The sequence below is a fragment of the Tinamus guttatus genome, unplaced genomic scaffold (assembly GCF_059628265.1).
Source record: "Tinamus guttatus ecotype Peru unplaced genomic scaffold, ASM5962826v1 Tinamus_guttatus_pri_ptg000278l, whole genome shotgun sequence".
In the NCBI taxonomy this organism is placed as follows: domain Eukaryota; kingdom Metazoa; phylum Chordata; class Aves; order Tinamiformes; family Tinamidae; genus Tinamus; species Tinamus guttatus.
In genome coordinates this window covers 821,300-846,019 of record NW_028288812.1, presented here as the reverse complement: position 1 = coordinate 846,019, position 24,720 = coordinate 821,300, and the positions used below count along the sequence as shown (strand labels likewise).

The 24,720-nt window shown below is 42.9% G+C and overlaps 1 pseudogene; it reads left to right on the top strand.

The window, feature by feature from the left end:
- The first annotated feature begins 6,634 nt into the window (after nt 1-6,634).
- On the top strand, nt 6,635-15,511 carry LOC148594241 (guanine nucleotide exchange factor C9orf72-like; annotated as a pseudogene).
- The last annotated feature ends 9,209 nt before the right edge of the window (nt 15,512-24,720 follow it).

The following is a 24,720-nucleotide window of genomic DNA, read 5'->3' as shown; positions in this document are numbered from 1 at the left end:
GCGCAGGGCAGCACGGCAAGGCGGCAGTGCTGTGAGGCGGGCAGCAGCAGCCAGGCTCTCTGCGCCACGTCCTGGAACCATTCTGCTATCTTGCGCGCGTCGAGGAAGGAGTGGGTGCAGAGGGTGCGCAGGAGGCCTGGGCTGCAGCAGGCGCCCGACAGTGACATGGTCTGGTGCAGGAGGCAGTGCACATCGCCCAGCAGGCGCTGCCGCGTGCACACGCACCGCGCGTGCACACGCACACGGCCCTGCCACGGCGAGCGTCCCTGCCCATGGGTCGTCTCCAGGCGGAAGGCATGGCCGGGTGGTGGGCGCAGCGGCACCAGGAAGCTGTAGTGGCTGCTGGGGCGGCCTGGGTTGCTGCCAGTCACACAGATGCCTGGGCCCAGGCGCGGGAAGAAGGAGCCCAACGAGAGCGCGTGGCAGGCGGAGAGCAGCTCGTCCAGCAGTTCCTCCAGGGCCTCGGGCATGACCCAGACCGGTTGCTGGAGCTGCTGCTGCTGCAGACACCCCGCTGCCTGTCTCTGGCCCGCACACTCCTCATCCTTGCCCTCATCCTCCTTCTGCTCTTCTTCCTCTTCTTCCTGCTCTTCCTTGTCCTCCTCCTCCTTGTCTTGCTGCTGCCCTGCCCAGCTGCACGACGGACTCGATGGCTTCCCCAGCTCACGGCGCCGCTTCCTGGCCAGCCAGCCGTGGCCCACAAGCAGCACGAGGGCTCCCAGCGCCTCCCCGAGCTTCCCCCAACGGCTGCCAGCCAAGAGCCACTGCTGGGCAGCGTCACTGCCCTCCTGCCGCTGCTGCTGCCGCTGCTCGATGGGCTGCGGCTGCTCCAGCTCTTCCTGCAGCCGGGCCATGGAATGTGTGAGGTGCTGCAGGCGCCGCTGCAGCCGCTCCTGCGTGCCCGCATCCACATGGTCGCTGACCCTGAGCGGCTGCTGCACCACGGCCAGCGCCATCAGCATGAGCACCAGGCACACAGCCATGGCGCTCTCGCTGGCCAGACCGAAGTGCCGCGGTAACGGCCGCGCGTCCCGTCCCCTCGCATTCCGCCCGCCTGTGACACCCGCTGCCCCTTTGTGACTGTGCCGCGTGCTCTGTGCTGCCACGGGCCCTGCCCTGCCACCAGCCCTGGCCCAGCCCAGCAACGGCATGAGAGGGCCTGGAGCCTTCATGTCATGAAACTAAATTCAATATGAGTTTAGATCTTGCTCCGTTTATTAGCCAAAGTGCGCGTCTATTTATACCTACAAGCATCTGAGGGATTTCTAGGCTAGCTTTGGTTGGTTGCTAGGGGGGTTGCTAGGTCCCGGCCGCATAGGCTCTTCTCAGCTCTGCAAAGATGTTTACCCAAAACGGCCAGCTACTCTTTCCCAGCTAGCTCCTCATTCCCAGCCGGCCAAGGACAATTCGCTAACACTCCCCTGTACATTATCAGCAAGGCGCAGGTGGTGCAGATCCTCAGATCCTACAGTTCCCCCTTTTTTCTTTTGCACTAGTCAAGCCTTGCTGGTAAGCGAGACTATCATACGTCTAATACATGCAAAAGTACAGCTAAAGATACAAAGCATAAACAGTAAAACAACCAGTAACATCAGCCTCAATTTTACTAGTACATGCACCCATCCCCAAGTCCATGTTGGTCTGCAAACTCTTCCCAGCCAGAGAGTCCAACGTCCTGCTGAGCAGCGTCCATTGTTTATTGATCTGCTGATGGGCAGTTCAAAGACTCTCGATCATTTCAACGTAGGGGTTGTGCTTACCGCCTGGAGCCGTAAGGTGTCCTTGGTCTCCAAGCCATTCCTCTATAAGTCCTCCTTTTTTCTTTTGCAATAACCAGGCTTTATGAGTATGGGAGGGTAGCATTCGCCTTAAGCATGCAAAGGCACAGCTGAATAAGCCTAGGACAAGAAGCATAACAATCCAAAGCATCAGTCCTGTCTTAAGCAAGGATTTTAGCCACCCACCAATACCCAATAAATCAGTTAACCCATCCAGCCCAAAGAAGACCACATCTTTCTGTATCTTCTGGGTGTGTTCCATCAGCTGTTGGATTTGCTGGTGGATTGCTCTGGAATGGTCCTGCAGGTCCATGCAGCACATTCCTTCAAAGTCTTCACATCCGTGCCCATGGGCTAGCAGCAGGAAGTCGATGGCCGCTCTATTTTGTAGCACCGCGTGTTGCACCTGTGATAAATCTAGCGCAAGATTAGAGAGGACCTGACTGGTGACATTTGCTTGTTTAACCACCCAGCAGGACAGGGTGTCTAAGACTTTGTGGGCTCGCGCTGCTGCCGCCCCCAGTACGAAGAGGGATGCGAAAACTACCTCCCACTTAGACCAGAGGCAGACTTCGTCATTACAGTCCTCCGTCTGGGTTATGCTACGCGCCATTCGCCGAGTTCTTCTTTTGACACTGGTGCTGTTAGGATGGACCCAGGGCAAAGCCATACTTACTTGGCCTACCGTACATGGACCCCCCTATGGGCTTTGATGGAATTCAGACAACTTTTGCTGGACCCTCCCATAACCTGGTTCGAGGATGCCGATAGTGCACGCTCATAGGTGACTCCTGCATTTTTTCACTACGGACCTGCTGTGCATGCACCTACATGGAGGGTTCCGTGTCATCTCCAAACACACAAAGATGGTTTGATACAAACAGTATGTAGGACAACTGCTCTTTTGGGTCTGTCATTTCCTTAAATTTCATCAGGTAATTTTTTAAGGTGCGATTAGCCCGTTCTACCATGGCCTGGCCGGTGGGCGAATTTGAGATTCCCCTGACATGCTTAATGCCCCATTTTTTGCAAAGCTGACGGACAGTGTCACTGGCATATGCCGGACCATTGTCCGTCTTAATCATTTCTGGGACTCCTAACACTGCAAAGCAAGCGGTGAGATGTTTTTTCACATGGAGGGCTCTTTCCCCAGGCTGAGCAGTTGCCCATATTACATGCAAGTAAGTATCAATAGACACATGCACATACTTAAGTCGAGCAGACTCCGGAACATGTGTTACATCCATTTGCCATATCTCTAATGCCTTCAGGCCCCTGGGGTTCACAGCAATGCCCAGACCCGGCCCATTTCTGGTCCAGCCTTCTATGATAGAATGACCGGCTGGATAGACGAGGGGAGAGCAGTGGATGTCGTCTATCTCGACTTCACCAAGGCTTTTGACACCGTCCCTCACAACATCCTCCTGGGCAAGCTCCAGAAGTGTGGGATAGATGAGTGGACAGTGAGGTGGATTAGGAACTGGCTGGATGGGAGGGCCCAGAGAGTGGTGATCAGCAGTGCAGAGTCTAGTTGGAGGCCTGTAGCTAGCGGGGTCCCCCAGGGGTCAGTCCTTGGTCCAGTCCTGTTCAATTTATTCATCAGTGACCTGGATGAAGGCACAGAGTGCTCCCTCAGCAAGTTTGCTGATGACACGAAACTGGGAGGAGTAGCCGATACCCCAGGGGGCTGTGCTGCCATCCAGAGGGACCTGGACAGACTGGACAACTGGGCGGTGGAAAACCTCATGCAATTCAACAAGGCCAAGTGCAAGGTCCTGCACCTGGGGAGGAATAACCCCAGACACCAGTACAGGTTGGGGACCGACCTTCTGGAGAGCAGCTCTGCGGAGAAAGACCTGGGTGTCATGGTGGATGATAAGTTGACCATGAGGCAGCAGTGTGCCCTCGTGGCCAAGAAGGCCAATGGAATCCTGGGCTGCATTAAGAAGAGCGTCTCCAGCAGGTCGAGGGAGGTGATCCTGCCCCTCTATTCAGCCCTGGTGAGGCCACATCTGGAGTATTGTGTCCAGTTCTGGGCTCCACAGTACAAGAGGGATGTGGAGCTTCTGGAGAGAGTCCAGCACAGGGCCACAAGGATGATCAGGGGCCTGGAACATCTGCCCTATGAGGAGAGAGTGAGGGAGCTGGGCCCTGTTCAGCCAGGAGAAGAGAAGGCTGAGAGGGGATCTAATCAGTGTCTACAAATACCTCAAGGGAGGGAGTGCAGAGGACGGTGATGGTCTCTTTTCACTGGTGGCCACTGATAGGACTAGAGGAAATGGCCGGAAACTGAAACACCAAAAATTTCATAGGAACTTAAGGAAAAATTTCTTAACAGTGAGGGTGACAGAGCACTGGAACAGGCTGCCCAGAGAGGTTGTGGAGTCTCCTTCTCTGGAGATCTTCAAAACCCGCTTGGATGCAGTCCTGTGCCACATGCTCTAGGTGACCCTGCGTGTGCAGGGGGGTTGGACTAGATGATCTCTAGAGGTCCCTTCCAACCCTAAGCATTCTATGATTCTATGATTCTATGATACTTCACTGTTCTTAACATGAATGCAGCTTACGTTGCACAAACCAGAGCTACTTCAGAAAGTCTCAATTTCTCCCTGGAAGAATGAACAGCTGGGGATACAGAAATGCAAGATTTGCTTTTTGTTGAACTTAATCTGGCTTTATTTATTTCATTAACCCACTTATTTCATTAACCCATTTCAGAAATCTGCACTGCTATGGAGAGTCCCTGCTCCTTATATCCCAAGAAAACACTTCCACTCCCTCTTTTACCATGTGTAGTAGTTCTGTTGCTCTCTGACCTGACCAGAAAATGAGTTTTTATCACTGTGAAATTAGGTTTTTCCAAGACAGTGTTTCCACAGTGGTAAAAACTCATGTTGGCTGTAAACTATAAAAACTACACATGGTTCCAGAGCAGCAGGAAACCTAAGGCTCCTTCCATTCATGTGTTTCTTTGGACTTTCTCCACTTACACTGCATGCCAGGTGCACTCCAACCCTCCAGACCTTCTTTTGCTAGAAAACAGTAAAATACCTAGTGTCTGCAAGCAGCTCTGAGGAACTGAGGCCCGGAGACAGTTTTTTCTCATTGAAGCTGATTGAGCCAAGGTCTCCTCAGAAGTGGTAACAAGGGGAGAGAGATGTGAGAACCCCATTCCCAGCTGAAAATAAAATAAAAAATAAAAAGCCGGAGCACCGGGGGGAGGGGGGGGGCGGAGGCGGGAGGGGGGGATGCAGGTAATGGACCCAGAAACAGGAACTTGGGATGGAAACATCCCCGGTGCTGACAAGTCCTCCAGGTTGGATTCCAACTTGGAGTATGAAGAGGACGCAGGTGACTAGCAGCTGGCAAAGCAGCTTTCTGAACCAAACGCAGCCAACGTGCAAATCGGCCAGAACTACTTCTCGTTTTAAAGCACCCGAGCAGCAGAACATGCACAGCCGTTTCAAGCAGCAATCCCATGAAAGCTTTCCGTGAGAGTGTTAAAGCTGCGGCAGTAGGGCAGAGGCAGTTTATTTTATTAAAAATAAGCCCTTTGGGGATAGCACGGACCAGAGCGGCTGCCCGAACACTCCTCCCCCCGCACCGCGCTCTCCCACCGCCATTTTCCCCTCGGGCTGCTGCGCTCGGGTGCTTCCTGGCGGCGAGCGCGCATGCGCGGCAGGGAGGCCGGGGCCGCTCGCGGGGGCGGGGGCGGGGGCGGGGGAGGAGCACGCGCATGCGCATGCGCGCGGCGCCGCACAGGGGGCGGCCGTTGTGGCGGTTCCGCGGGTGAGTAAGGCGGGGGCCGCGTCCTGTCCCGGTGCTGCCCTTTTACGAGGTGGCGGGTTGGAGGGGGGCGGCTCAGTTTTCAGCCGGGAACGAAGGGAGGGCGCAGGGATGTGTCTGTTTCGGCTTCCCCTGAAACGGTGACGTTGCATTTTGAGCCTGTGTGCGTGGTTTTCTTCTGCCGGCGCAGCCTGTCATAGGCTATATAGGAAGGTCGCCTAGCGCATCCTAATTCTTAGATGAGGCCTAAGAAAAAAAAAAAAAAAAGGGAGCAGGTGCTTTTCTGCCCTAGGGGGAAACAGTTGGACAGTTTTAGTTGGGACCTTAAAACACATAGATATATGTATCAAAAACAAAACAAAAAAAGGCCTCATGAAAAAAACAGATATATCAAGTAGGATCAGTATCACTTCTTCATTTTGCCCTTTTTTCCATTCTCTTCTATAGCGTGCAGCAATCAAGGTGCAGACATTTTAACAAGGAACAACGAGGTTTAATGTCTCCAAGTTTAGCCAGGATAAATGCATTTCGGTGTTTTATTTGTCTATCCTGGGTTGAGATTTTTAGAATAACTCCTGATCTAATATATCTGGGTTCTTGGTGTAATATATTTGGGTCCTGAAGCTATTGCTGTGAGCAGCATGCTGTTTTTTGTCGAGGTGGAACTTCTGTTATCTCTTGCAACCTCATCAAAATTGAGAAGATGTAGGGTCTTTGGAAATGGCCAGGGCATGCATGTATATTACTTTAAAGTAAAGGAAATGCTTCTCATGTGTCTTTTCTTCTACACTACTTGAACGCGGTGCAGGTTCATCGTAATAAGCTTTTTAGAGCTGCTAAAGATATCCGAGTGATTGACTAAATTTGTGAATCATGCCACTTTGTTATGTAGAGAGTATGCATGTAAACTTGCTTCTTGCATGAAGGCTAGAACGGAATCCTAAAAGTGGAAGCCAGAGCTGTGGATGTGGTGAAATCTTATTTGAAAGCAAAAAAAAAAAAAAAGAGAGAGAAAATAATGTATGTGGTTCTTATTTATTTTTCTGCTAAAACTTTGTTTTTTTAGGCAATGTAAGCATTTTAAGGATATGGTTGAGAAGAAATAGGTATGTCAGCTCTTTGCCCACCGCCCTCACCTGCAGTTGCCAAAACAGAGATCTGTTTGAATGGAGAGTCACCTTTGTTAGCTGCCACTTTTGCTTACTGGGACAATATTCTTGGTCCCAGAGTGCGACACATTTGGCCCCAAAGACCAAACAAGTTCTCCTCAGCGATGGTGAAAGAACTTTTCTTGCAAATCACACACTAAATGGAGAGATACTTCGGAATGCAGAAAGCGGTGCAATAAATGTGAAGTTTTTCGTTTTGGCAGAGAAAAGAGTAATCATTGTGTCATTAATCTTCGATGGAAACTGGAATGGAGACAGAAGCACCTATGGACTGTCCATTATACTTCCACAAAGTGACCTTGGCTTCTACCTGCCTCTTCACAGGGTGTGTGTGGATAGCTTAACACATATTATAAGGAAAGGAAGAATATGGATGCACAAGGTAGGTTTGCTTTTCATTGCTAAAAACAGTTGTCTTAGTTGTTTTGGGCACTAGCAAAATATGAGGCTGTGTCATACCAGACAAAAACTCGAAGGAAAGTGATCTCTCCAGAAGTAAGAAATCCATATGTCAGCAAATTCAAAGCTGGATTTTCAGTCATGTGAATTGTTGTTACATAGGGCATTGTATGAGCATATGCCAGTTTCTAGTTAAAACAGGTGTCCTACGCATTGTCTTTCATCTCCCTGAATCTAATAAAAATTAGTACTACAAAATGTGCTAAGTAAAGTATTCGTATTCAGTAGAATTGGAAAATTACTATGTTTCAGATAATTGTTTTCACACTTTGTGTCTAAAAAGGAAACTCTTGGAATGATTTCACGTTACTGCTATTGTATACAGTAGTCACTGTATTATTTCCCCAAAAAGATATTGGCAAGCAGTTTTTGCAAGAGAACTCACCAGAGTATTAAGCTGTGGGAGAATCAGTAAGATAAATCTGCTTTAGTCCAAATATTATTACTACTTCTGAATCCTGAAGAAGAAAACTATATTAAATTATTTTTAAAGAATTGCACCTTAGTGCATTGTGGATTTTTCATGATTAAATGGAAATTATGTCTTTCATTAAAAATACGTGATGGTCTAATAATAAAGTCAGTTGTTCTCTATACGTTAGTACTTTTGACATAAAGAAATGCTCATGCTCTTACTTAATTTCCCAGTCATTTAGGTCTCTCTTTACAGACTTTCTGTGTGGAATAGGGAAGTTCAGATAAAGCTTGTGCATCGTTGTTAACTACAGCTTCCCTCTTTTTCAATCTACTGTAGAAATGGCCTTTCAGTTATATTGACCATGATGGAACATGTTTTCTGGTGGCATTCTCTGAAAATAGTCTTAAATTCTTCATTCTTTTTCAGATGTTCCTGAAATAGACAGTCCAGCTTGGTCAGTCAAGACAGTTAAATTCTATTTAAAAAGTTCTTGTTGGGTTTTTGAGGAAGGTCAAAAGTGTTTATAGCGTTTTTTGAAGATGAGGAGAGCAGAGAAATCAGAGCCTTAACCTTACTTGGTATTAAACATTTAGATTAAATTTTAGGCGTGAGTAGTGTGTGAAGACAGGCTGAAATACTAGTTTCCAATTTCTGACAATTTATCAAGCGTGTCTATATGAGAACAAATTATATTGAATTAAAATGTCAGAAGAACTATGCATCTGTTCTGGCATTTATAGTGTTGTGGTTATCAGTTCTCATGAGATCTGTTTAGGGATGAACAATCAGACTTTAGACAAGAAGAAACCTTCTGAACTCAGGGCTAAGACAAATGTGGAACAATATTCATACTGGTAAAGACAAGCGATTCCAAACAGGGGTACCGTATGGGGTGAGAAATCCCTTTTATTCATATAGATATCATATTTTAGTTCTTTGACAATTAATGGCAGCTCTATTTCTAAAGAGGAAAAAAAAGTGGCTTATGGTATTACAGTGGTACTAAGGTATTTACATGAAGTCTTCTTTCAAAACAAAGGATCTTCATTGTCTAGGAAGCTTCACAATAGAAGTGTCCTTAAGGAATCTACATTGTAGCCTTTCAAATCGTTAGCTGGGTGCCATTTGATGGCAATTTACTATAGATTATGCCTTATTCCCCTGTTTCAAAAGAGTTAGGCAAACTCTACCCACTTGAGATTGATGGACTTCAAGTAGTTCATGAGACCAATGGGATTAGAAATGCAGTAACTTCCTAGCATTTAGCAAAACTTATTAGTTGTTGTGGCATTATTTATTTTTGGATCTCGTAGTGATTGATCAAGTGATTTAAGCTTTTATTGTGAATAATAATTCAATATTGTTCAATTACATTTTGAATGTTGTTTGCTACTGAGCTGCTGGTGAGTGTGTTTGGAAAGCCTAGTCCAATCTCTTCTACAGTGGTGTTTTATATGCTGTGAGGTTTTGTGTCTCCTGGACTTGATTTTGAAACAGAAGGCATGTTTTGAAGTCTTGTCAGTGTCTGAAGATGTGAAAATAATCCTGTCTTTCCTCCCCTGTCCAAACCAATATTTTTCCTTATCCTAGAGATATCATTTTCTCCTGTTTCTGTGGTAGTCATCCCTGTGTATGTTAATCATTTGAAAATAAAAGTATATAAAACGGAATTCTGAACTTTAATCTTTTGATCATTTGTCATTTTCTTGGTCTGTAACAAAAGAACTACTAATCTGTTGTTACTGACATCATTCTCTCACTTTCCTGCTACTCCTGCTATGTGTAAGAGGTTTGGTGGGAAGTGGAACAGGGAGCACTGATCACTTTGAAGTGACTTCATTCCTAGCAGTGTCAACTCTGTAAAAGAAAAAGACTTGAACATCAAAGTTTGAATCTAAGAAGCATGTTTCTGAAGGGAAGAAATTTGGCCTTTGACTGTTGTGTGCATGCGTGTATAGAGAAATACCAAAGCTTTTATATTTAACTGCTTTCTTGCTCAGGAGAGGCAAGAACATTTCCAGAAGATTGCCCTGGAAGGCACGGAGAGAATGGAGGATCAGGTAAGACAGGCTGGTTGATGAATATGGCACAACATGACAAAATTAATCGACTGGATCTCGTGACTGTAGCACTTGGTGCCACTTCTCATTTCTGGGATTCAGGAAGATACTTTGGACTGGCTGATGACCTGCCATACACATGAGGAAAACTACTGAAGATAGGATGGTGGGAGCTGTGAAAAAACAAATACATTCCGTCACTTTATGTGTAAAAGGAAAGTCTATGAAGAATGTTGTATTTCAGAAGAGGGAAGTGTTTTATGTGTACTTCAGTTTCCCTAAAGGTAGTAGCTTCCACAGATATATGCTTTCTCCTGTTAAGAGTAGTTTTTCAATAGGTCATTACCTTTTCAGGTTACAGAGATGTATGGAATCTGTTGTGTTAGAATGTGCTTGTAGATCTAATGTGTGAGACTGTGAGGTTTCTGAAAGAGTAAGTAGGAAAATGTGGCTTTTGTGTGTGTGTGAAGCAAGAGAAATAAGGCACCATGTTAATAACTAGTAAGCCTGATACTGTTGCCCTGTCACTGTGAAAACATTATAGTTTGAATACAGTACTTGCATGTAATATGGTGTGAATAAATTGTATCATTGTAAATGTTTTCTGAGTAGGTTGATCAAACTGATCTGGTGAATCAGCCTAGCACCCCGGGAACGCATTTTACATGTCTGGTTAAAAAGTGAATTGCGTGTTTCCAATTTACAATTGCTGTTGAAGTTTTGTGTATTAACTCATACACCGCACTTGCAAATAATAGAAACTTAAGATGTTTTGCCTGAGTTTCTCCCTGGCAACTTCCTGTACTGCATGCTTTAACTTCAAACATGTTATTTATTCCACAGGGCCACAGTATCATTCCGATGCTGACAGGAGAAGTTATTCCTGTAATGGAACTCCTTTCGTCTATGAAATCACACAGTGTTTCAGAAGAAATAGATGTAAGTCCTTATATTTATTGCATTCTGAGTAATAAAGTGATGTTCTCATTTGAAGCTCTCAACAACAACAAAAAATAACGTTCCACTTAGTGAAGTTTTGCTCAGCACTTAGTAAAATTAGCTACCAGTGATACCATTTTTAAAAGAACGGGAGAGAGGCTGTTCACACAAAACAAAACAAGTGAAGATGTAATTGGGTTTAATGTTGATAACCGTTTCAGTGTGGTTTATCATTCTCATGAAAGAAATAGAAGTGATTTGACTTGAACTAATTTAAGGTAATCTGGAGAAGGCATTAGAAAAACCTCTTGGGTGCAATCTGACTGTCAAGTTGGAGAAACAAGTTTAATCATCAGTGACTTGTTCAGTATTCTTTGGCCAAAGACTGAGGCCTTTTTACGCTTTTGGTTTTCTGGCAATGTTAAAACTTTAGTTTAAGCAGATCCTAAAGAGAGAGTTCCTGAAGAGCAAGCACCTGTGTTCAAAACAAAAAGTAGTTATTTAAAATTGGCACATATCCTTGTGTAACCTTTGTTTGTGTTTATTTGCGTTTCAGGTAAGTGATACTGTGCTAAATGACGATGGCATTGGGGATAGTTGTCATGAAGGCTTTCTCCTCAAGTATGAAATTCAGTTTTGATAGCAAAATGACATAGACTTGTGTGTGTGTATATTTATAAATATGTATGCATGTGAGTGTGTGATTAGATTTATTTGTAAGAATGGAAAAAGACATGTATTTGACTTTTATTGTATTTTTAATGTAAAACCAGAAATAATTGCACTTCAGAGAAACTATTCTGTGGGAATAGTATTTCATCGATTTTTAGATCATGTTATTTTAGAATATCACCCTTACAATTTCATTAATTTCTGTACTGCTTAACTTCAAATAATCTATAATCTGTTTATACAGTGTGACATATTCTTTCAGTACTGCACAAATTCATGTGTTAAATTTACAAATTATTGACACATAGTATTTACTTTTATAGAAAAATTGGGTTCTCTTTGTGTTTTTAATCCTTTAAGGCTATCACTCTTTATAAAATAATATGACGAATGTTGTTAGATGGATTGTTGTAAACAACTAGAGTCACTGATTCTATGATGATAAGTTACTCTTCTATCAGTTAATGGCTGCCTTGATGCTACTTCTCTTTCACAGATAAAATTTTCAAGAAGCAGAATAACTTGGCCATTTGCCTAAAGGGTCCTAACATCAAGGACCCTGCTTGAAACATATCTATTACTCTGACATGCTGCTGACAACATCCAAATAAAGAGCAGTGAGATGTGCAGTGTTGCACAGTAGTCCTCCTAAGTCAGAGTCACTGCATATGTTATAGCTGTGTATCTCTACAGTGATCAGGAGCATACTTCTGCGTTATGTGATTTTCTGTGTACCCCCTTTTCCTGCTTTTATAACTTTTTTAAAAATTACTGCTAATAGTATCAAGGTCGTACAGTTTTATGCAGCAGTTGTACAATCAGTGGCAAGATTATTGAGCAGAAGTGACATGAATGATCTGATGAACTCTGTGTCTTGAAGGGATAAAGATTCAGTTAAGCTTCCTGTGCTGCTCTACTTGATAAGGTCTACTACCCTCTGAAAAACAGCATCAAGTCCTCTGGGTCTGCTCTCAATCTAATATAGTGTTGGAATGGATTTCCGTATTTTGCTGACTAAAAATTGGATCGCACAAAGTAAGAAATTCATCTGCACACCTTGAATCTATTTTAAAAATATTTGGTAAGGTAAAGAGTAGTAGGCCCACTATAAAGTCCACCTGTAGGACTTTCACCTGTAGGAGAGTCTCAGCATAGCTGTTATAATCCTAACCATTTTAGAAGTGTTTATTAGAACTGCTTAAACAGTATCCAAACAGTTGCTCAATTCTAATACTTATTCACAGATGTCGGAAAAAAGCTTTCTAATTACAAAGATAACCAGACTTTTGATACCGTGTGGTAGGTAAGAAAAGTGACGACAAAGGTGACGACAAAACATCAACAGAAGTCTGTTAAGAACAGGCTAAGAGTTGTGAGGATTAGTGCAGATAAACTTGTAGCAGCTGCCAAGCTGAGGAGTGACTAAATCAGAGCAGTGCTGCTGGCAAATCACAAGACAACACTCTCTAATTCCCAGTGTGTCACTCTATATCAAGGATCTCATACCTGTGAAGTGTTCTTGTCCATGTAGTTAACAAGAGTAGGGCAGTCCATCTACCAAGCGTCCCAAAACTGCTATCTGACACAAAGTTTTTGAAAATGAGAACTATCAAATAAATCATCTTTCAAAATTCTTTTAAATCCTTTATTATTAATGTCTTCTGCTATTTTAGGTGAATTATTTTGTAGTGGTGGTGAAGTGGTGTAGATGGTATACTACAGTTATGATACAGAGACAGTTTGGGTTAGCACCCAAGTGATATTTGGAGATTTTGTCTGCCGGTTTTTCTATCAATTGGACTAAAACTGTAAGTGTTGCTAAAATCTGAAAGTTATACTGGGGACTTAATTCTGTGGAATCATGGTGATGATTATATTTTAAAAGTATTTATAAAGGTATTAACCTGTTCTGTTTTTATTTGCAGTGCAATTAGTTCACATTTGCAGACCTGTGGTTGTTCTGTAGTTGTAGGAAGCAGTGCAGAAAAAGTGAATAAGGTAATGCACTTCTGAACAAACCAACTTGAATGGCCATTGTGAATGTGTCATTTGCCTATAGATGTACCTGAGGTTGAAGAGAGAGAGAATATCATTATGGAATTGTCTTCAGTTAATTACTCTAACAGTTATCAATTCTGCTTGAAAAGTGGCTTATAAGTTGTTTTCTGGCAACTTTAAGCAAGGCAATATATTTAATTTTATTCATATTGTTCATAAGGGAATAGTGGATGAATTGGAGATTTTAAGATCAGGTTTGTTAGCTAAATATGAATTGAACCATTCTGGTGTGACTTGCATAGCTCAGGTCAACAGGAGTTGTCCATGTACTTTAAGAAATGGATATCTGCATAATTTTACTGTGCTGGGGAATGCATACTTCTGCATCATGAACTGCTTGTGTTTCATGAAACAGATACACAACTGTAGTTATAAACACACTCCTCAGAATGTGCAGCTTATTAGGATCTTCATCTGTACCATCAGTTTCAAGATATTTGCATACCTGTGTCTGCAATCTATTTGAAATTAATTTGTAAATAACTGCAGACTTAGATCCTTAAATTAAGTTGACTCAACTTTTCAGAAGAGCCGAAGAGATGCAAAACACAAATGTAGACCCCTAAAACTGCAAGAAAAACACCATATTTCAACATAATTGCTGTAGCATGTGTAAAACTGACCTAATGTTAGCAACTTTCCAGGGCTAGAAACAACAGGCAGCATTAGCTGCACTTCTTGGTAGAGAATAGTAAAATGTACATATACCACTATGATCCAGAACTCACCGTTGGAGGCTGTCATTTTGGAACAATAAAATTACTACCTTTTTTGATAGCCACCCTTTTCTCCATTTTATTAATACTTTTTAACTTTCTTCTAAATCTGTTGATTTCATATTGGTTCAGGTTAAGTATTTGTTATCTTTTCTGTTTTTTCTTGTAATGTTTTTTGTACAAATATGGGAAGTTTTGATGCTTTTTTTAAAATTTACTAAGTATTTAAAAGAAAAATTAAAGGACAATTTTTTTTTATTCAGTGTTTTCCAACTCAAATTTTATACACAGCTTTCTGATTACATATAAAGCTAGTTTCAAATAAATTGAAAATAATTTCTGGAAGATATATATCTGTGTTTGTAGTCCACTGAAATATTTCTAAAATCTTATCTATTTATGGCATATGGCAGTATATCAGCCTTTCACCCAGGAGGGTTTCCCTCCACCCAGGAGGACTTAATTAGACTATTTTTCCATCTTTTCTAATAAATTCACCAAAGTTAATCTTGAATCAAAATATGCACAGACAAATCATGGATTTTATTTTTTAAAAAGTAAATGGAATTCACTAACTAAATTGCCTCTCTGCTTTCACTCTTTAATCTTCTAATGTTAAAGCCTGTTTGATTCAGAATATCCCTGCAGGTGGGAATGGAAAGAAGGGCTTTATAAAAACATACGATCCTAGAGCCTTCAGGTATTAGATACTATTACGTTTAATGAGGACACTGGTACTACTCAGAGTATTTTCTCTGCAGAGTAGTAACAATATTTTCATGTTCTTAGACCGTGACATGGCTGCTGGAGTATACATGTGGAGAAGCAGTATGGTCAAATAAATTCATTTCCTGACAGAAAATATTTTTCTATATTGGAGTTTTCTCTCCGATCATGTTTTTTTAATTATGGTGTACTGATCGTTCAGTTCTAGTTTATTTTGTAAGCATAAGACTTTCCATTTACAGAAATTCTTACTTTCGTGTTTTTTTGATAAATATGTGAATGTATCTGTGTGTATTGCTTCAACTCAAATATCAATTGAAATGTGAAACAGCTTAACATACTATCTTTGAACGGTTAGAGCAGTAAGAATGTGTATGTATGAATCCAATGTTAGTATGTTTGTTTTGCATATTAGGAACCTGTTTGTCACATTTGCACACTATTTCTTTATATTCCATAGTTTGATTTCTGTATACAGCTAATTTTCTGGTGTAATTTTTACAGATCTTTCACCTGAAACCAGGCTTATCTCTGAGGAGTACTTTTCTTGCACAATTTCTGCTAGTCCTTCACAGAAAAGCCTTAACTTTAATAAAATACATAGAGGATGACACGTAAGTGAATAAGTAATAGAAAATAGACTGTAGGAAATTATGTTCTTTTTGATGTAATCCAGCTTCAAAAATTCTTCTCATCTTTCTTGCAGGCAAAAAGGAAAAAGGCCTTTTAAGTCTCTTTGGAGTTTAAAGATAGACCTTGACCTAACAGCAGAGGGCGATCTTAACATAATAATGGCTTGAGCTGAGAAGATTAAACCAGGTCTACATTTCTTCATCTTTGGGAGACCATTCTACATTAGTGTACAAGAACGTGATATGCTGATGACATTTTAAAATTACCCATTGTTCATGTGTAATATTGCAGTCTTGCATGCTGGTAAAAGAAATCAATGTGAATACCACATTTCAGACAATCACTGATTTATAATGAAGCAATAGTAATAAAGGAAATCTGCAAGAAGCAGGAAGAAGTGCTATCAGACGGAATATCAACTGAAATAGAAGAGCATGCTTTGACTGTTAACAAGCAAGTGTTAACAAGCAATTGTTGATTGTTAACAACATAAATTGCAGCACTGCACAATGGAACTGTGACCTTATTTAAGATGTTATGTTCACTGCCAACCAGGATATTCTGCCACAGATCGTTGGTCTACCATTAAATATTCAGTAATGTAGCATAATTGAGATCTTTCAAAGCACAGAAAATTTGTTTTTCTCAGCTTCTGTTGTCAGTCTTTGGCTATTAACTGCTATTGTTTTATCCACTGTCAGTTTGTATGCAGGCCAGGTCAAAACCTTAAAATCTTCCCGCAGAGCACCAGAGTGATATTCTAAGTATTCTATTTGTATACCGTAAAATTTTTCATTACTATGTTTTTTTGTTTGTTTTTGTTTTTTGACACTTTGGCTCATGGTTAATGTATGCTGTATTGAAACGGGTGACACATCTGTGTTTGATGACGGTGTATTTCTCTTTTTTTTGGATGAAGGCAGCAATATGTGTCATGTTTTAGAGTAACCTTATAACTAGTTGTTCATTGTAAAAGAACTGCTCTTGTAGTTTGAAAAGCTGCTATTGCTTGTTTGATGAACTTATTCACAGCAGTCCTTGGAGGACAGTTTCCTCTTTTCAAGGTAGTCTTTACTATCTCTTCCGTGAAATGAGATATAAAATCAATAATTCAGATTCATGATGTTTTTTTAAATGGAATACTGTCAGTTCCTAACACATTCAGAATTCTTTACTTTTCACAGAAAGATTTATTGTTAAATATTGAGAGCTCCTGCAGGAAGGCAGTTGTGTCTCAGTTATGTGCTGTTTTTATGAATAAAAATGTTCAACCTCAGTAAGTAGCTGCATCTTGTCCAGCCTTTTTTACTTCTTTTTTATTATTTTTGGACAACAGACTTCACCAATTTTTCAGGAGCACTTGTCAGAGTTATGCTGACATAAGTTGCTTGTGCTTAGATTCTGTTTGTCTTGCTAGCATTTTCTTTTCCTTCTGCACTTTAGTCGGTTTATAATTAAACTACAAGTCTGATTCATAACCTTTAACTCTCTAGGCTCACAATTGTGGGAGAAATTATAATGAACAGTTTTGAACCTTACATAGAAATAGTGTTAAAGTCTAAATAGATGTAAATGTGGTGCTGGAATTAATCACTGTAGCTTGATAGCCGTTGGAAACGTAACATTAACACTATTAACAGTAAAGCTCTAATTTATTGAATATGCTCTCACTTACTTGACTCCACAACCTCTCTGAGCAGCCTGTTCCAGTGGTCTGTCACACTCACTTTCAAGAAGTGTTAAGAAGCACCCTCACTGCTCCTTATCTGCACCTTTTTTTGGGGGGGGCATGCTTACAGTACAACTGTACACAACTTTGTGTGTCCCTTCAGTGGTCACATTGCTCAGACACATATATAACATATTTATATATTGTTTCTGGATATGGTATCACAGTGGTGCAAAATACTTATATACTCCTATTGGTTAAATATGCTTCAGTAGGCACTTAGATAAAGGTTCAAGGCAAGGTAATATTATACCTGACGGTGATGATTTTGATTGTGGCACTCTTGATTTCTACATGTTACAAGCCTCCGTTTTTGTTATAGTTAGCTAAATCGTATAAGTTTGCAGTCATACATATTGTTCTATTTAGGCATAAGGAAAGCTAATTCGGTTTTACACTCTTTCCTATTTCTTTGTAATATAGCATGTATTAAGGGCAGTGGTCCTGAAACAGTACCTCCAAAACCAGGGTTTCTTTTGTACTTTGTAGCCAAATCATGGTTTGCTTTGTATGAAAAAGGTATCTTATGGAAATATGAGGAGAGCAAGAAAGGCAGGTTGGTTATAAGTTTGACATTCTCGTATGTTCAGCCCTTGGTTTTGAGTGGAAGACTTAAAGAAGACAAACACACGGAAAAGGACACAAATACATGCAAAAGAGTGCAAGATTTGTTTTATGCAAATTCAGATTAGTTTATGCAATTGGTTTTCTGCCACATTGACAATCCCCAAATCAGTTACGATGACAAAAGGAAAAAAAGATGATATTCAGTGTTTTTAAAAACTTCATAGGATTTAGTACAACTCAGTCATCCTTAGATATACTTGAGAATTTTACCTGGAGAAATGGCCATCTGAGATCACTCCATTATACAGTTGCATTATCTGTGTGCTTAATATAGGCAAGATTGTACATGCTTGATTTATTTATCTATCTATTTATTTATCTGTATTTTCTCCAAGAGCATGGCACTGAATATTCATAGCATTCAGTACCATTCCTCTACTACATGTGGATTTTTAATATGACCATATATATAACTATGAAAAACAAGTCCTTAATTTTTTTATTTTTCTGAAAAGATAGGAGTTTAAAGTACTGAGCAGATGTACACTGGAGACTTCCCATCATGTAATCTGTGCTTCATTGTTCAAATGACTTGAAATTACTTTAGATTTATAAAAAATTGCTTACTGGTTGAATTTCAGTTGAAAGAACTTAACATGTTAAGCTCTTCTGAGTATGTAATAAGGGAAAAACACTCCGAATTAGTAACACGTGAAATTAAACAACTTCAAATGAACATATAATTGGATTTTTTTTTCCATCTTAACAGATAAAAATGCCTGCGTACTTTTCAGACTGATTCAACTAGGAAATATAGCAACATGATGGAGACAAATAACCAGCTAATCAGTAAAAATATCAAAAAATATATATATTTTGTTTCAAAGGTACTTTAGACCTGACTGGAGATATATAGAGAGAGAATACAGAAGCTCTTAATTTTATGCTGTCTCTCAAGTATTATAATTGGAAGATATTCGGTATGAAGTTCCCTAGATAAAATGGTAGTAAAAGAAAACAAAATTCTCACTGGCATGTCAGCAACCAAAAGTAGAACAGATTCCCCAAAACGGCACTAAAGGCCACATGGTTGAAGTGCAGTAGTTAAGTGCCCAAGCTGCATTGAAAGTCTCTGTTCTAAATGTTGTCATAGCTCACATAGCTCACAACTCTTCCTCTTCTCACTCTAGGAAGAAAAATATCTATGTGACAATTCTGTAGTAATTGCAGATGGGTAAGATAGCAAAACCCACATAAATCAAAGGTTTTAATAAACAGAGATTTCATGTCATAAAATAATAATTCTTGAAAAAAAAAGTTATATATCCGTTTGAAGGACAAGATGAAGCCAAAAGACACAGCATTGCCTGACAGACAAAATACTCACCATCAGCAAAGAAATGCATAAAATCCTCTCGACACTTTCAATTGCAAATCTCTAGAAAGAACAGGAAATAACTTGGGTGGGGAAAGAAAGCATTTAAGAGAGGAAAAGTGGTGTGTAGAAAGCCAAGATCACCGTCATCAGAATGTTCTTACATTCAGTTGACAGAACAATCAAGTCAGAGAGCTGGTTGATCTGTCTTTAAAAGATCAGGATTCTTCTTTCACTCTCTTTTTGCAAAAGTTCAAGTGAATTCCATTTTTCTTGTTTGAACAGAAATACATTTCTTCAGTATTTTGTAAACTTTATTTCTTAACTGCAAGCAGATGCAGGCTGTGAATTAGAAACTTGTTCAAATATTTATTTTCTAACTTCATTGACCTTTCTCTTTCTGTGCCTATCTCTAAATCCCAATCAACCGGTTGCAAACAAAAAAACACCAACCCAATATTTGTTTCTGTTTTTTTTTTTTTTTTTCATCCTACCAGGCACATAGTAGCTGTAGTATTTTTCCAGAAATCTGATTAAAAGCATAATTTGTATTAATTTGTGAAATTGATGCTTACAATAAAAACAATATGGACTATAGAATGGTGACCCCACTGAAAGGAGGAATTTTGCCACGATAAAATTGTAGTACGATCAAACTAATATTCAGGACTCAGGTGAGGTTTCTGAGTTAGAAAAAAGAAATAACCAAAATAGCAAGTGAATATGTAAGGTAGGCATAAATTCTTGAAAATGCAGTTTTGAAATTACCTCAGAATCATAGAATGCTTAAGGTTGGAACGGACCTCTAGAGGTCATCTAGTCCAACCCCCCTGCACACGCAGGATCACCTAGAGCACATGGCACAGGACTGTGTCCAAGTGAGTTTGGAAATTCTCCAGAGAAGGAGACTCCACAACCTCTCTGGGCAGCCTGTGCCAGTGCTCTGTCACGCTCACTGTTAAAAATTTTTTCCTTAATTTCCTGTGGAACTTTTGGTGTTCCAGTTTGTGGCCATCACCTCTAGTTCTGTTGGTGGCCACCACTGACAAGAGGCCAGCACCATACTCCTCCATCCCTCCCTTGAGGTACTTATAAACACTGATTAGATCCCCTCTCAGCCTTCTCTTCTCCAGGCTGAACAGGCGCAGCTCCCTCAGCCTCTCTTTATAGGGCGGATGTTCCAGGCTCCTGACCATCCTTGTAGCCCTGCGCTGGACTCTCTCCAGCAGCTCCACATCCCTCTTGTACTGGGGGGTCCAGCATGGGACACAATACTCTGGATGTGGCCTCACCAGGCCTGAGTAGAGGGGCAGGATCACCTCCCTCAACCTGCTGGAGACGCTCTTCTTAATGCACCCCAGGATCCCATTGGCCTTCTTGACCACAAGAGCACACTGCTGCCTCCTGGTCAACTTGTCCACCACGACACCCAGGTCTTTCTCTGCAGAGCTGCCCTCCAGAAGGTCCGTCCCCAACCTGTACTGGTGTCCGGGGCTTATTTCTCCCCAGGTGCAGGACTTCGCACTTGGCCTTGTTGAATTTCATGAGGTTTTTCACCGCCCAGTTGTCCAGTCTGTCCAGGTCCCTCTGGATGGCAGCGCAGCCCTCTGGGGTATCAGTTACTCCTCCCAGTTTGCTTATCATCAGCAAACTTGCTGAGGGAGCACTCCGTGCCTTCATCCAGGTCATTGATGAATAAATTGAACAGGACTGGACCGAGGACTGACCCCTGGGGGACACTGCTAGCTACAGGCCTCCAACTAGACTCTGCACCGCTGATCACCACTCTCTGGGCCCTGCCATCCAGCCAGTTCCTAACCCACCTCACTGTGCACTCATCTATCCCACGCTTCCGGAGCTTGCCCAGGAGGATGTTGTGAGGGACAGTGTCAAAAGTCTTGCTGAAGTCAAGATAGACAACATCCACCGCTCTCCCCTCATCTATCCAGCTGGTCATTCCATCATAGAAGGCTATCAGGTTAGTCAAGCAAGATTTCCCCTTGGTGAATCCATGCTGACTACTCCTGAGCACCTTCTTGTCCTCTATGCCCGGAGACAACGGCCAGTATGAGCTGTTCCATCTCTTTTCCGGGGACGGAGGTGAGTCTGACTGGCCTGTAGTTGCCTGGGTCCTCCTTCTTGCCTGTTCTGAAGACTGGCGTGACATTGGCTTTCTTCCAGTCTTCCGGCACCTCCCCCATTCTCCAGGATCTTTCAAAGATGATGGAGAGTGGCTTATCTATGACATCCGCCAGCTCCCGCAGCACTCTGGGGTGCATCCCATCAGGGCCCATGGATTTGTGGGTATCGAGGTTCCTTAGGTGCTCTCTGACCCAATCTTCCTCTACCCAGGGCAAGTCTTCCTGTCCACCAGCTTCTTCTCTTGTTCCTAGGGCCTGGGGCTCTAAAGGGCTGCCCTTGGTAAACACCGAAGCAAAGAAGGCATTCAGCCACTCTGCTTTTTCTGTGTTATTCGTAACCAGGGTGCCCATCCCATTCACCAGTGGACCCACCTTTTCCCTTGATTTTCCTTTTGCTGTTAATATAGCTGAAGAAGTTTTTCTTGTTATTTTTAATGTCACTTGCCAGATTGCCTTCCAAATGCCTTGTCGCATCTCTGCATTCTCTGACTACATTCTTGTATTTCTCCCAGGGGGCCTGTCCTTTTTTCCACATTCTGTATACCACCTTCTTCTGCTTGAGCATTGCCACAAGCTCCTTGCTCATCCACGCCGGTCTCCTGCTCCCTCTGCCTGCCTTCCTACACACAGGGATGCACTGCTGCTGGGCGTGGAGGAAGTGCTGCTTGAAAACTAACCAGCTCTCTTGGGCCCCCCTTCCTTCTAGAGCTCTAGCCCATGGGATTCTTCCAAGGAGGTCTCTGAAGAGGTTAAAGTTGGCCCTCCTGAAGTCCATGGTTGCAAGACTACTTACAGCCCTGCCTCCTCCTTGGAGGCATGGGAGGAAGTCTCCCATAACTTCCTCACAAGGAAGCTCAGGAGGTGAAGCTTAGATGAATGGACAGTGGAGAGAGGACTGGCTGGATGGCAGAGCTCAGAGGATTGTGATAAATGAGGTCAAGTTTTGTTGGAGGCTTGTGGCCAGTGGTGTCCCGCAGGGGTCAGTACTGGAACCGGTGCTCTTCAACTTGTTCATCAATGATTTGAATGAGGGCACAGAGTGCGCCCTGAGCAAGTTTCAAGATGATACAAAACTGGGTGGAGTGGCCAACACTCCAGAGGTCTGTGCTGCCATTCAGAGAGACCTGGACAGGATGGGCAGGGAGGAACGTCACGAGGTTCAACAACAATTGGGATAGCACAAGGTGTACGGACTCTGAATTGCATGTAGTATTTAGAGGTTTACAGCAATTTTGAGCCTGGTCTTGAACTGCCAAAAGCTACCAAAGTTGAAAGCACATTAACATAATCCTGCACAGGCTTGAATCAGTGAGAGAAATATGGTAATGCCAGTTTTGGAATTGACCCCCAATTTTTGAAAGCAGCAGCTGTCATCCTGACTCTCCATGGGGTTGAGTGCTCCCCACAGCCTAAGCTGTTCACTGAGCTTCTAACACTGGTCTGGGTTCTGCACAAGGCTGTAAAAATGCTAAAACAAACAAAAAAAGAGCCTGGCACAGAGGGAGAAAAAAAATGTTTGCTTAGTGCAACATATGAAATTCATGGACTTCGGAGGGGGTGAAACCAAAGATCTTTATTTAGAGTTAACCACAACTTATACAGCTTCTGACCCTGGAGCAGCCCCCACCCTGTCTGGCAGCACACAAAGCCAAGCAACCCAACCAACCGATCAATTAGATGATCACATCTCATACACATCGCGAAGGGACCCGTCTTGGTCTCTTGTCTGTTAAAACACAAGCATGAACTCTTCCTCAAGTTACTAAGTCTTTTGGACCTCTCAACTTCCACATACCTAGACCTTTTATGGTAACTTGTCTGTAAATTTTCTGACTTGGCCAAAGTGTTGAGTAACTTGTCTCTCACCTCCTATGTTACAATTTAAAAAATTAAGTACATATAAAGCTTTATCCAATCTTTCTTGGGGGCCATCTCCCTGAGCTCTCCCTTTCTGTTTAATTAACATATTTTTTAGGGTCTGGTGCACGCGCTCAGTAACTGCCTGCCCAGTAGGAGAATGAGGTATACCGAAGACATGTTAAAGGCCCCATTGTGTAGGAGTCCTGGGTTTGCATAGCAACATACACAGGCCCATTGTCTTATCATTTTTGGAACACCCATGACTGCAAAACATCTCAACCAGTGCTTACACACATCCCAAATAAAGTACGGATTGGCTCAGTGATTTAACAAAGTCCACAAATTTCTTCCACTTCTGCTGCTTCTGCTTCCTCTGCTTATTTTTCTGCTTGTACTTCATCTCCTTCTTTTGCTTCTCTCCTGAACATTTCCCAGCCATCTGACCCTCGATCCCCTTTTGTAACCCCATTATGTGGGTCTGGGAGGGTACAAATCGGGTGCCTTCTCTGGGTCCACATGGCCTGAGTCGAACAGATCTTAGCGCAGAGGATTGGCAGCCACCCCTCCCACCCCCCCACCCCCCCATATGCTGGTGCAGACGGTCCTGCTGCACATGGCTGATTGCTTTTGTCCCCCTGAACATCCCAGGCCATTTTTAAGGTGATCCACCACCAGGTGGTCACATGTTTTACCGCGCGTGTATCGCCATCTGCCACCGCCTCCTTAAAGCACTTTCTGCGATCTTCCCACATCTATCGCTAGAGCCTGCCTTCCTTCAGGAAAGTAGGTACCTTCTCCCGAATCCACTCAAGTAACATGACTAAATCCTTCCCGGAAACCTGTGGTGCGCAGTTCTGTTCGTGTACCACGCGCTGCAGCTCGTCTACACTGCCTTTCTGCTCTTGAGACGTTCCACCTCCCATGGGTCCAGGCCGCTTGTGTAATTAGGAGATGGGTGCACACTGGAGCTCTTCCTGCTCCGTTCCCAGTTAGGCTGGCCTGTGCTACCAGGTTCAGGCTTCACCAGCCGCCTCAATGTTAGTGCTCCACGTTGGGCAACACTTGCACAATATGATGCACACAGACTTCAGTGGGGGTGAAACCAAAAACCTCTACTTATACTTAAACGCCACTTACAGAGCTTCTGACCTCAGAGCAGTCCCCACCCTGCCCGGTAGCACGCGACACCCCACCATCAAGCAACCAATCAACCAGATGATCACAGGCTGATCACGCGCGAGGCCATCCAGTGACCTTCTTGGTCATGCGCTGCCCATGTGGCTGCAGCTTCCCGCCTCTCCAGCACAGCCGACCGTCTGTGAACCAGACATTCTTTGCTACTGACCTTAGGCTGTTATGCATAGCCTCGTGTCTCTGTGCAGGGTGCTTGTGAGAGAGGATGGAAAGACTAGGAGACTCCCCTCTAATGAGGGGCACCTCTTGTCCACTCATCTTTCCTCCTTCTCCAGCTCAGCCTCGGCTCTGAGCTCCTGGATCTCTTTACCCTAACTGGAGCTCTCCAGGGAGCAAGAGGCAGCCCACAGTGACCCTTGCCCCAGGGACCAGACTCTGTAACAGTCCTGCTGTCCACAGGCTTCACAGTGGTAGGAAGGGCTCTCCACCTGCCTGTGGGC